At 44.6% G+C, this 6,204-nt stretch overlaps 1 non-coding gene across 1 annotated transcript; it reads right to left on the bottom strand.

Annotated features, from left to right (window-relative positions):
- Window positions 1–6,131: 6,131 nt before the first annotated feature.
- Window positions 6,132–6,204, bottom strand: TRNAR-CCU (transfer RNA arginine (anticodon CCU)). Its single transcript has one exon. It is a non-coding gene; the product is annotated as a tRNA-Arg (tRNA).

Below are 6,204 nucleotides of genomic sequence, written 5' to 3' on the forward strand. Positions count from 1 at the left end.
GATTCTTCAAACAGCTCTTGTTTATTCACAGGCCAGAACAGAACTGAACTGAAGGGTTCAGTCAGCCTGCTTATATAGAGTTCAAGTACAATGTTACTGTAAGAACTTTCTAAAACTATCCAATAACTGAACGTCACTTTCAATCCCTTATTTGCATAACTATCTACAGTATCCCCCTGCTGGCCCAGGGTGAGAACTTCAGTACATAACAGAAACAGTGAGTGGGCTTCTCAGAAAACAACAAGGAAAAACACGAAGGCAGACAGACTCGGGCTGCATACACACAATACATGTCGAGTACACATCCCTTGTCCAAGGGTGCTGGAAATGATAGTTCCATTAAGGATAAACTACTATTCTCAGGATCCTTTGGGGAGAGTGCTTTAAACGTATGGTGCCAATTTGAATTCCGTAATGCCAATCAGATTGGGGTCAGCACTAAGGCCAAATCCGCTGTTCCATCTTTTCGATTTAGCCCTGTATTCCCACCGCTGGAAAATCCTCAGCAAATTATACAAGGATCTCCAGTTACCAAGGGTGGATTTTGGGGTTGTTGTGGGGGTTTTTTTATATATTAAAAAATGCAATTGCAGGCTAAGCACTGCTCACTTTACACAAATGCCTCTGGTACTGCAGCGGACTTCAAAGGACGTATATGTCATAAGAAATTGCGCAGTTCAAAGCGGGGGGAAATGAGCTGTGCAGCACAAGGCAACTGTTAGGGGAGGCAAAATAGGTCTCTCTCTCTCTCTCTCTCTCTCTCCCCCTCTCTCTCGTGTGTGTGTGTGTGTGTGTGTATCCTCCGCCGCAACGCTTTACTTGCTGAATTTTTCATTCATTTTAAGAATGCCTCTCAGGCCTTGTTGGCAAACCATGTTCCTGTTATTATTCATAAAGGAACATCTTGGGTTTTCTGCGGTTGGGGAGAGATGGCTCATTATCACCAGCAATCGTGCAGCCCCGTATGTGAATGCTTCTGAGGGCAGCAACTCTCACTGAGGTAACCCCGCCCTACAAACCACAACAACAATATGCAAAATGACATTCTTACACATTTGGCAGAGAAACATACTATTTTGAGCCAGGGCTGGCCCAGGACATTTTGCTGCCGGAGGCAAAACAGAAAATTCCGCCCCACCACGGCCTCCCCCTCATCCATCTCTGCTGCGTTCCTGTCGCCATGCGCCACCCACCCGCCAAAAAACACAAGAGTTGGATCTGCTGCCCCTCCCAGCTGCCCCGAGCCAGTTTGCTGCCTTGTATAAGGTTGGCGGTTTGAATCCCTGTGACAGGGCGACCTCCTGTTGCTCAGTCCCTGCTCCTGCCAACCTAGCAGTTCAAAAGTACAAAGTGCAAGTAGATAAATAGGTACTGCTCCGGCGGGAAGGTAAACGGCATTTCCGTGCACTGCTCTGGTTTGCCAGAAGCGGATTAGTCATGCTGGCCACATCACCCAGAAGCTGTACACCGGCTCCCTCGGCCAATAAAGCAAGATGAGCGCCGCCACCCCAGAGTCGGTCACAACTGGACCTAATGGTCAGGGGTCCCTTTACCTTTACCTTACACTGCCGAGTAAAACCTTGGGGGAGGCCCCAGCCCCTTCATTAAAAGTTTGTGGGTGCTCAGGCACCCAAGACCCTGCATAGTCGGTGCCTACGCAAGAAATATATTTCCAACAACATGTGTGAAGTACTTGAGTACTTGGGTACTTGAACTGTGCATGATTGGCAAGCGCATGTCTGGATCTCAGATTTCCCACCTGACACCACAGCTTTTCTAGGACATACCTATGGTGTTTTGATGATGCTGTGCGAAATGTGTTATGGGAAATCGTGGGAATTCCTCAGAACCCATGTGCCCTTTGTTCTGGGCTTTTTCTTCCTTGTTTTGCTTGGAACCTTGCTGCAGCGATAAATGATCAGGCTTCCTAGCCACTGCTTTGCTTCAAATTTGCCTGGATGAGGTCTTCTTGCTTGAACCGGACATATTCTGAACCCATAGGGCTAGACCGTAGCGAAGCTGGGAAATGATTTAAGTATAATAATAATAATAATAATAATAATTTATTTATACCCCACCCATTCGGTTGGGTTTCCCCAGCCACTCTGGGCAGCTCCCAACAGATTAAAAACAGAATAAAACATCAAATATTAAAACTTCCCTAAACCGTACCCCAATATTTTGTCCCTTTCATAAGGTACTTCCTTTGCCAAAAGCGTAAAACCAAAAAAAGACTCAACACCAAAGATTAAAAACAGGATAATTAGTAGAAAGTCCTTGGGCACTTTCTGCATGTTAATGCATGCAGTCTATTTTGAATAAATCGCAAACTTGTGGGTGCAGTGTGGAGAACTGAACTGAACTTCAGTTGCCAGCCTGAGGTTGGAACAATGAGAATAGGGGAGAAATAGAAACTGGCGGATTCACAGATTGCTAGATAATGGGGAAAGGATGCTGGGTGTTATGGGCCACGGTTTGGAGGAGGACATGGCACCCAACAGCTGATCAGACACCAGACCTTTGGGTGGGAAGGTTAAATGTCACGCCCTGGGCACCCACTGTCGTGGGGCTGCACCTGCTTCCTTGTATATAAAGCTGCTTTATAGAGTTTAAATTCTAGAGTGCCTTGGCAGGTAGGTGGCATATAAATCCAATACATAAATATCCACACTTTACACCAACGGATGCATTTTACACATTGCTTGGCTGGAGAATTGCACCAAAACATTTGGGAAAGCACATGCATGCTTTTCAAGGTTGGCTGTGTTTCAATTCAGACATCGTTTTGGAAAAGGTGAGCTTTAAAGGCAAACTGAACCAAATTTCTCCCCATCCTTAATCATTTTGCTGGCCGAGGGCAGAAAGGACCCGTTCCTGCTCAGTTTCTCATTATTCGAGTAGGACTTTGTCCGCTGCTCATTGCGCACTAAAGCCTCTTTCCACCTGACAAAGGGGGGCAGTGATTAGAAAGCCAAACATAAAATAAAAATAAATCATAGTTGCCATGGTACAGGTGATCATGACCGCCTGAAAAGGTTTCCTTCGCAAGCGGAGCAGCCTAGGTGACTAACGAGTATATTATAAAGGAAGCTTTAGGGCAGGGACAGCGAACATGGGTCCTGCCAGATGTCATCGGACTACAACTCCCATCGTGCTTCTCCATTGGCCATGCTGGCAGCAAAGGTGTCTCTTCGGAGTTCAGGGGAGTAGGTGCAGGCTCTCTAAAGACTGCAACTCCACGTGATATGGACCAGAGAAGGGATATATTTCCTCCTCGGGGCAATAGGTTAGCAGCACAGCATCTGCCTTGCAAGCAGAAGGTCACAGGTTCAATCCCTGGCATCTCCAGGTAAGGCTGGTTTCCTGCCTGAAACCCTGGAGAGCTGCTGTCAATCAGTGTAGAAAACACAGAACTACATGGATCAATGAGTCTGAGTCAGCATAAGACAGTTTCCTGTTCTCATGAAGACTCTCCTTCTGAGGATTCCTCGGACGTTCCAAATGTTCTTGGACTGAAGCTCCCCTCATGCTGCCTGGGGTGGTATACAAATTTAATAAAATCATTAAAAAACCACAAATTCTTAGGTAAATGATTTTATTCTCATTTTATTATTAGGATTCGTTTTTGGATAACAAAAATATAATGCACTTACTACTTTTCTAACAAACTGTCTTACATTTTAGAAGGAAAAGCAGTTTGTCAATAAAGGACTAAAGCTGTTTTGCAATGTTTGCATTCTGCCACTAGGTGTCACTATAGGTCTTAGTTACACAACTAATACAGCAAGTAATGCCTTTTTATTTAAACAAACAAGCAAACAAGCAGGGAGACAATCATTGCTTGTAAACAGCTAAGTATGGGATGCTCAATTTAAATGCCCTAGGACTATGCTGCATCAAATTGGGGCATTGTTGAAAATTTAAAATGATGGATGGTTTCCCAGACTCAGCCACAGGTGCCACAATCTTACTGCTAGGACAACAGATAGCACTGGTGAGCCCCACATGGACATTTTGACCCCTGGAACCTGCCAGAGGGCTCCGATGCTGATACTGTCTGGCGATTCTAGAGAGAAAGCTACCTTAGCAACTGCTCAAACCTTTTTAGCATACTTGAAGACATTGGTTGCTCAACGGGAGAAAAATAAACCTATTTTGCTCCTTTACCAAGAGAAAGAAGAAAACTAAATTTGCATTTCCTAACCTATATATCAGCAGGCTACACAGAGATGCAGTACTCTCTCCCTCCCTCTCTCTCACACACACCCCAATCTAAGCAATTTAGCTGCAAATCTCTGCCACCCAACTTGATAAAAGAGCACTCACCATTTTTCACTCTCCGCGCATACTAAAAATCTGAAATAATCATGGCAATTAGAGATAATTACAGTTATTTTGAAATAGGAATTCGAGTTGGATTCCGACTCGGCATCCAAGAGAGAGAGAAAGGGGAGGGGAAAAAAGAAAAGGAAGGGGAAGAAAACCTGAAGAGTGCTGCCCCATTTATCATGCAAACCACTCACTCCTTTAGTTGATGATTTGCCAGATCTTTCTGTTTAAGGATTCTCTGTCTAAATTACTGGATGAGAGACAAGTGCAGCAGAAGCTGGCTGCCTGCTGTTGCTTAGCATAGCATGTGGGTTAGTTCTGCAAAAAAGAAAAAAGGCAGAAGCTTGGATTAAAAAATGCAGAGTCATAGAATGGTGCTTGCCACCTCTCATCGCAGCTGCACGCACCTTGTATTAATGTGTTATTTACTAAAGGAAAAGCTCTGCCATATGCTTGTCTTTCACTAAAGCAATACGAAGGACTGTACACAATCAGCACACAAACACAAAAATATTGAAAGCCTGGGCAAGAGTACCAAAAAAGACTGTGGGCGCTGTCTTAAATGTGCGCACATCATAAACCTATTGTTGGAAGATTGGATGCAACTCAGTTTGCAGGAGGAGGTTCTTTGCATGAGTTAAGGCAGATAGAGTTAGGGACCTCCAGATTCCCAGACTATACCCTGCATCTTTAACCTCTTGAGCCAGCCTCAGCCTGGCAAAACGCAGCCAGATGGGTGGGGTATAAATAATAAAACTATTATTATTATTATTATTATTATTATTATTAACCTCACTGTCTCTCCCATGTTAGACAGATGTTCTCATATTGTGCTCTGCTTATAAGCTGCACCTCCTTCTCATACTTCTCTCTGCCTTGTTCTTCTCTAGACTAGAGCAAAAACACTTTCCTATGTATTTCCTACAATAAACACAGTGCCAGATTTACTGAAGTGTGAGCAGTTCCCACGAATTGGGCGCCAAGCAGATGGGTGCAAAATTGAGAAACTCCATAACTGAGAAGATCCATTTAGGGGTGCCAAATTTTGGGCACACTCAGGGCACCATACAGTGGTACCTCGGGTTACATACGCTTCAGGTTACATACGCTTCAGGTTACAGACTCCGCTAACCCAGAAATAGTACCTCAGGTTAAGAACTTTGCTTCAGGATGAGAACAGAAATCGTGCGGCGGCAGTGGGAGGCTCCATTAGCTAAAGTGGTGCTTCAGGTTAAGAACAGTTTCAGGTTAAGAACAGACCTCCAGAACAAATTTAGTTCTTAACCCGAGGTACCACTGTATTATGAAGGATTCCCAAAGTCTGTGCCTGATAAGCAACTTCTTTATTTTCTTGCCTATAATCATCTGTGTTGTGTGATTGCAACAGGTAAAGTCTACTTTCAAACTGAGATTCACTAGTTTAAACGCTGTCCACTCTGCACAGAGGTTTCAATAGGTAATAGGCTCTGTTATCCTATTGCATATGGAGATCCATGTTGGCCTTAGCACTCTCTTTCCAGCCAGGATTTGGAGCATTTGCAAGCTGGATCATGGCGAGGGGTAGAATTCTATTGCACTGTCATTAACCAATGGCAAGGGCAGGGAAAATGTGGCACAGTCCAGGCATTAGGACTACAACTCCCATCATCCTTAACCATTGGCCATGCTGATATGGGTTGAACTCCAACAACATCTCGAGGGCCGCAGGTTCCCGATCCCTGAATGATGGGATCATAGAATCATAGAGTTGGTAGTGACCACAAAGACCATTTACTCCAACCCCCTGCAATGCAGGAATCTTTTGCCCAACGTGGGGCTCAAACCCACAGCCCTGAGATTAGGAGTCTCATGCTCTACCAACTGAGCTACCAAGGA

The sequence above is a fragment of the Podarcis raffonei genome, chromosome 15, assembly GCF_027172205.1.
Source record: "Podarcis raffonei isolate rPodRaf1 chromosome 15, rPodRaf1.pri, whole genome shotgun sequence".
Lineage (NCBI taxonomy): Eukaryota > Metazoa > Chordata > Lepidosauria > Squamata > Lacertidae > Podarcis > Podarcis raffonei.